Here is a 7,583-nt window from a genome sequence, read left to right as displayed (position 1 = left end):
AAATATAATTGTTATTGTAAAATCCCAGAAAATGGTATTTTAGAAGTGATAGTGGTTTAAAAATAGTGAGACTCGATTATTTTAATATTAAAAAGGTTTTAGTATAAATAGAATTGTTATAAATGAGTTTCATTATTTTAAAACACATCATCTCTCTAGAAACCACTTTTCTAGAGCTCTATGACTTCTCTCTAAAAGTTCTGTTTTTCTGGTCATCTGATTGAAGAACCAAGACCGTAGGATTGATCCCTTCGACGAGCTCTTCAATTTGGACCGATCAGTTTCTCCGTTCGTGTAAGTTAAGTTTTCGCTGTCTTTTTGGGTCTTTTCTGTTTTCGGTGGCATGTAAGCCCTCCTCCACTTGCATGTGCTGTTTTATTTATCAATATGAGTCTCTGCTGATCAGAGATCATAATGATATGTCCTGATCGTTCTTGTGATGTTTCTATATGTAGATAGAGCATCCTGTGGAATTAGAGACGTTTGACGTTTATAGAGTTGTTTAAGCAGGAAACCAGGTAAGGGAAGCTAATGTCTATTATGTCTCACAAACCTTTTAAGAATGTTATTATATGATTATTCTGTAATTGACTGATGTGTTTGATAGGTGAATTGAGTTGTGACGTTTGAAAACGATAAATGCTTATGTTTTATATGTTGTTTGAGAATAATTGTATGCTATGGGTGCAATTGGATGCAATTGATGTGAATAATTTCATAGAATTAATGTTTGATACTCGAATGGTCTTTGGTGGAGGTTTTGAAGTTGTGTGGACTGGTTGAATAGGTATAATTTTGCTTAAATCAGTTTCTGTAGAATTATGCAGATTTGCTTACTCGCTGGGCGAGCCTACTCGCTGGGCGAATGAGTTTATCTGCAGAATTATGCAGAACACTGATCTGCATAATTATGCAGATTCGCATACTCGCTGGGCGAGTGCTACTCGCTGGGCTAGCATGGGCCAGTGGCTGGGCTAGTGCTACTCGCTGGGCTAATTTCCAAGTCAGGAACTTCCAGACCTGGACCAGTGGCTGGGCGAGTGGTACTAGCTGGGCGAGCGTGGCCAGTGGCTGGGCGAGTGGTACTAGCTGGGCGAGTGAGTCAGGACCTGAAACTTGTATTTTTGAGTTAAATTGGGTGGTACTTTAGTTATCATAGAAGCTTTGTAATTATTATGAATGATGAGTATATGATATGAGATTGCTCGTATGAGACTGAGTTGAGATTGGTTAATGCTAACCCAAGGAGGATTAGTAGTGATTGTGGTAGTGTATGCATTGAGGTAGGGATTGTCTTGGCAGTTATCCTGACGCTCTAATAACCATTCAAATTCTCAAGTAGAGAGGAATGGGGTATGTGGTGAGAGGAGCAGGAGGTCCTAGCCTAGGGGTTTTTCCTTGACCATAGGTGTTAACGGACTGACCTTGTATGTGGTAGAGTTTTGACTCTTAATCTGTCGCTCTGCAGAGCATGAGATGCCATTACAAGTGCATAACTGACTGGATCCAACCTCAATGCATGTATCCGGATTAATTGAGTCGTAGTTTATAAATATATGTGTGTGAATATATGCTTGTTTATAGTTGTAGATATATCAATATTATATGGTTTAAGAAAATTCTTTAAAAGTCATTAGCTTACCCTTCTTCTGTGTTTTTGTCTTGTGTTGTATGTTTCCTTTTGCGATGATCACCTATTCGGTGGGAGCAGTGGTGGATGCTGTTTCAGAGTCACCTCTGGAGGTTGAGGAACCATCTTTTAGGTCGGAAGGAGGTCCCAATGAGAAGCTGTTGTAAGTGGTTAGCTTGTGTTTAGGGTTGTAAAGGTTTGGCATGTATAATTGATATATTTATATAGTCTGATCATTTGTAAGACTGTATTAATATACTTTATACATTTGTTTATTTGTTTTGAATACTAAGGTGGAATATCCTATTTTATTAGTTTTAAGCTGCTAAAATTGGGATGTCACATTTTGGTATCAGAGCAGTTCGTCCTTAGGATGACTTGAGGGTTGTGGGTTCGTCATGTCTTGTAGGTTTAAGTACTCGGGTTTAGTAGAATTCATTTGTGAAACTAGAAGTATTAAGAACAGAAAACATCTTGATATAGTAGTGAGGGTGCACACTCATGACTAGATCAGAGGTAGTTTTTCTTTCTTAATTCTAAAGGTTTGGGTATATAAGAGTGATAGACCAAAGGTTTTGGCTATTAGTAGACGTTAGAGTTTTGTTTTTTTTATGTTATGGTTTGTCTTTGTTGCACTTCTGTGCCTTGTGTTTAGTGTTTATAGTGATAAAGGGATGCATATTCAAGGTCAACTTGATCTACTAACCTTTATGAAGGTTGGAAGGGATCTCTGAAACAACTTCTTGTCTCAAAGATATGAAGTTGTTGTATGATGCTTATCGGTGAGCGAGGAAAGCTATGTTTTTGGTGTGTAGACTAAGATGTTGGAGTTGAGCAACAACGTGTGGAATGAAAGAGGTTTAAGACAAGTTCTTGGAATCAGATACCACAAGCTTTAGAAAAGGAGTTAAGTCTAGAGGTTAGCATAGGGGGAAGATATCAGTGTGTGCCAGTGCAACCATGTTTGAGAAAATTAACTTGGTTTTACCTTTGGGTAGTGTTCAGGTTCAGAGATATATAAATACAAGAGGTTCGAGGAGAAATGTCATTTGATATAGTCATATGACCATATCCATTGATTTTCTTGGATTGGTAAAAGAGAAGCAGATGGCAGATCCTAGGTTGCAGGATAGTGGGGTTGTGTGGCACAAAGGGAGCTAAGAAAAGTAGGAGACACTGAATGTGTATAAAGACGACAAATCTCTTATGGGAGGTTAAGATGAAGTAGAGTTTGAGGATCAATCAGGTAGGCTAATGTTTCCTAACTAGATGGAGAAACAAATTGTGGATGATATTGAGGTAGCATAAAAATTTTATGCTAGGTTAAAAAAAAAAAAAGAAAAAAATCAGAAAAAGATGATTAGATCTTTTCAGTTGGTAGCAGCGTCAAAGTCGAGTATAGTAGGAATGTTGCAAAGAAAGTAGTTCACATGGGAAGAAAAAAAAAATGACCTTAGTATGAGGAAGAGGAATTCAAGTATTGAAAGATGAAGCGCATTGTTGAGTTTAATCTTGTGAGAATGGCAGAAACTAGTAAAGAAAGAGCATAGTCAAGGAGAAGAAAAGTCAGGAGTGGTCGAGATGGTGTTCATTGTAGTTGTTGCTGGAACAGTGAGCGCAAATGATCAGATTCAAGGATACAAGGTATAAAGGTGATGGCTGGACTAAAGGTTTGAGTTTCGCTTAGGTTGGGATATCTTTTGGTGTCACTGATATGGTAAATGAGTCATGGTTAACTACAAGAGGGGAGTTAGATTTTAAGTTGGTGGTTTTGTTACAGTTGTAGATAAGTGAAGTTTTCTTGGGTGTGTGGTTTGTCTTGTGGTGATCAAAGGATTCAAATTGAAAGTCAACATAAATTGTTTCCTTAGCAAAGTTTGGAGTATAATCTCAAGGGTAATTGGGTTTCTTTCCAAGCTCATTCTTGAGGATTGTGATGTCAAAGGAAGTCATGTTCCTTGTTTCAAGAAGGTGAGTAACTGGATGTGCATCAAGTATGGTATAATGTTGAAAAGAGAAAACAAAGTGTTACATTTATGAGTGTTTATCTAGAAAAGGTCATTGAAGAACAGACGTGAAAGATCTTTGTGTTGGAGAAACATTTTTGGTTATGTTTTGAAGCAGATGCTAGATCTAACCTTGAAGTAGTGAGGTTGTTATTGCATTGGAGTTTGAAGCAGAATCAATGTCAATAGTTCCTTACTTGAGGGTTTGTTCTAAAAGTGTAGAGTAGAGACGACAGGTGGAGTAGTTAGTGGTTTAGTTGTAGTGTGTCACCTTAAGGATTACAGCATAACAATTTGGAAAGAGAAGTGGTGGTACGTTAAGATATACAAGCGTAAGTGTGTTAAAAAGAGGTGAATCTTCTATGATGGATGATTAGAAGGAGTGGAAACATGTGGAAGGAAAGGAAGTTCTAAGAGTGACTCTAAGTAAGGTTTTTCGAGTAGGTTGTTGTTGTTATCAAGGTTTTGTGGCAAGTTTCCCATGTATGAAGAATTTCGTCAAGATGTTGAAGAAGAGCAGATTTGGCGTTTCAAAGTTGATCATTCTTGGTACAAGTCTTTGAGGTCTTTAGTGACTAAACAACTAGATGTGAGAATGTTTGTTGATCAGAGTGGCGCAGCGGAATGATGATAGGACATGCTTATCAATAGTGGGAGTACATGAGGAGAAGTAATTTTGTACTCATGACCTGGTGGTTGATGTGATAACAAGTTCTCTAAAAATAGAAAAGGTGTCATTAGTATGTGGACTAGTAAAAGGCATTCAGTGATCATCCAAAGCCAGAAGTGTGAAGTTGCACAAAGGAAGTCGGACAAGAAAAGTAGAAGATGAACAAAGTTATGGTTTCACGATTGGATGTCAACTTAGAAGCGAGAAAGTAAGAGTGGATGCTTAACCAGGAAAATGGGTCAAAGCTTTGGTTTGATGAGGTAAGAGTAAGAGTTGGTGAAGTATAGGAATCTGAGTGAGAAGTGGAGTGATGAAAAGGTTTCATTAGTATAGTTATTTAACTAAAACTATTAAGTTTCTCAAAATGGTTGAGAAAAAGCCAAGTGGACAATCCTAGTTTGGGATGTATCATAGAGTTACTACCAATCAAACTATAAATTTCAAGTCAAGAAAATATGTGGTTCTAAGATTTCTTTTAAAGGATGGTTACAAGTCAGTGGTTTATTGATGAAGATGGAGTGCCGAGAAAATCTGGTGGTTGCAACGGTTAAAAGTTTTAGTTGGAAGTGGAATAACTTGGTTGTGAACTTTGTTATCTTTGGTCAAAGTCAATAAAGGAAGCAATACGTTATAAGGGTATTTATGAATAAGAGTGACTAAGGTTATTAATGTGTGGCAGTAGATCAGAAGTCGTGTGTGATCAAGTTAGTGGAGTGATGTTTCAAGAAAGGGATAAGGTGAGGTGAAGTGATAACTAACATGTTAAGTTGAAGATCTGAGACCATCTTTATATTTTGGTAGGAACCTACAAGATTTATGAGGAAACTTATGGAAGGTGAGTTGGTAAATCATACATTAATTGGTTATTCAAGACATAAAAGATCTTTCAGGTTTGAGGTTTGGAGTTGAGAAGTTGTTGTGAGAGAAAGGGCTAGATCAATCTAAACTATTGAACACTATATCGCTTGGCATAGAGGCAAAGTTTGCAGTGAGTTCAAGTGTTGAAGTGTTACGTCAGCCAAGTCTAAGTGGTTGTTATAAGAGAAAATGAAGAGAGCATAATTTTCGTCTACCTGATGAGTGAATTTTCGAGGACGAAAATTTTTCTTGTTGGGGAGAATGTAAAATCCCAGAAAATGGTATTTTAGAAGTGATAGTGGTTTAAAAATAGTGAGACTCGATTATTTTAATATTAAAAAGGTTTTAGTATAAATAGAATTGTTATAAATGAGTTTCATTATTTTAAAACACATCATCTCTCTAGAAACCACTTTTCTAGAGCTCTATGACTTCTCTCTAAAAGTTCTGTTTTTCTGGTCATCTGATTGAAGAACCAAGACCGTAGGATTGATCCCTTCGACGAGCTCTTCAATTTGGACCGATCAGTTTCTCCGTTCGTGTAAGTTAAGTTTTCGCTGTCTTTTTGGGTCTTTTCTGTTTTCGGTGGCATGTAAGCCCTCCTCCACTTGCATGTGCTGTTTTATTTATCAATATGAGTCTCTGCTGATCAGAGATCATAATGATATGTCCTGATCGTTCTTGTGATGTTTCTATATGTAGATAGAGCATCCTGTGGAATTAGAGACGTTTGACGTTTATAGAGTTGTTTAAGCAGGAAACCAGGTAAGGGAAGCTAATGTCTATTATGTCTCACAAACCTTTTAAGAATGTTATTATATGATTATTCTGTAATTGACTGATGTGTTTGATAGGTGAATTGAGTTGTGACGTTTGAAAACGATAAATGCTTATGTTTTATATGTTGTTTGAGAATAATTGTATGCTATGGGTGCAATTGGATGCAATTGATGTGAATAATTTCATAGAATTAATGTTTGATACTCGAATGGTCTTTGGTGGAGGTTTTGAAGTTGTGTGGACTGGTTGAATAGGTATAATTTTGCTTAAATCAGTTTCTGTAGAATTATGCAGATTTGCTTACTCGCTGGGCGAGCCTACTCGCTGGGCGAATGAGTTTATCTGCAGAATTATGCAGAACACTGATCTGCATAATTATGCAGATTCGCATACTCGCTGGGCGAGTGCTACTCGCTGGGCTAGCATGGGCCAGTGGCTGGGCTAGTGCTACTCGCTGGGCTAATTTCCAAGTCAGGAACTTCCAGACCTGGACCAGTGGCTGGGCGAGTGGTACTAGCTGGGCGAGCGTGGCCAGTGGCTGGGCGAGTGGTACTAGCTGGGCGAGTGAGTCAGGACCTGAAACTTGTATTTTTGAGTTAAATTGGGTGGTACTTTAGTTATCATAGAAGCTTTGTAATTATTATGAATGATGAGTATATGATATGAGATTGCTCGTATGAGACTGAGTTGAGATTGGTTAATGCTAACCCAAGGAGGATTAGTAGTGATTGTGGTAGTGTATGCATTGAGGTAGGGATTGTCTTGGCAGTTATCCTGACGCTCTAATAACCATTCAAATTCTCAAGTAGAGAGGAATGGGGTATGTGGTGAGAGGAGCAGGAGGTCCTAGCCTAGGGGTTTTTCCTTGACCATAGGTGTTAACGGACTGACCTTGTATGTGGTAGAGTTTTGACTCTTAATCTGTCGCTCTGCAGAGCATGAGATGCCATTACAAGTGCATAACTGACTGGATCCAACCTCAATGCATGTATCCGGATTAATTGAGTCGTAGTTTATAAATATATGTGTGTGAATATATGCTTGTTTATAGTTGTAGATATATCAATATTATATGGTTTAAGAAAATTCTTTAAAAGTCATTAGCTTACCCTTCTTCTGTGTTTTTGTCTTGTGTTGTATGTTTCCTTTTGCGATGATCACCTATTCGGTGGGAGCAGTGGTGGATGCTGTTTCAGAGTCACCTCTGGAGGTTGAGGAACCATCTTTTAGGTCGGAAGGAGGTCCCAATGAGAAGCTGTTGTAAGTGGTTAGCTTGTGTTTAGGGTTGTAAAGGTTTGGTATGTATAATTGATATATTTATATAGTCTGATCATTTGTAAGACTGTATTAATATACTTTATACATTTGTTTATTTGTTTTGAATACTAAGGTGGAATATCCTATTTTATTAGTTTTAAGCTGCTAAAATTGGGATGTCACAGTTATTATTATTATTATCATTATTATTATATATTATAACTATTTTATTTTAAGATTATTATCATTATTAATTATCATTATTATTAATAATAATAGTTATTAATATTATCGTTAATAAGAATTATAACTAATAACTATAATTATTATTATATTATTATTACTATAATTATTATCATATTTCAAAAATATTATATTATTA

At 36.9% G+C, this 7,583-nt stretch overlaps 2 long non-coding RNA genes across 2 annotated transcripts; both read left to right on the top strand.

Moving 5' to 3' along the window:
• The first annotated feature begins 256 nt into the window (after positions 1–256).
• LOC114167681 lies at positions 257–1,825 on the top strand. Its single transcript, XR_003600295.1, has 3 exons — positions 257–294; positions 456–518; positions 1,712–1,825. It is a non-coding gene; the product is annotated as an uncharacterized LOC114167681 (long non-coding RNA).
• A 3,842-nt stretch (positions 1,826–5,667) lies between these two features.
• Positions 5,668–7,267, top strand: LOC114167673. Its single transcript, XR_003600293.1, has 3 exons — positions 5,668–5,705; positions 5,867–5,929; positions 7,123–7,267. It is a non-coding gene; the product is annotated as an uncharacterized LOC114167673 (long non-coding RNA).
• Positions 7,268–7,583: the final 316 nt, after the last annotated feature.

Source organism: Vigna unguiculata, chromosome 10 (genome assembly GCF_004118075.2).
Source record: "Vigna unguiculata cultivar IT97K-499-35 chromosome 10, ASM411807v1, whole genome shotgun sequence".
Taxonomy (NCBI): domain Eukaryota; kingdom Viridiplantae; phylum Streptophyta; class Magnoliopsida; order Fabales; family Fabaceae; genus Vigna; species Vigna unguiculata.
This window is presented reverse-complemented; position numbering and strand designations above follow the sequence as displayed.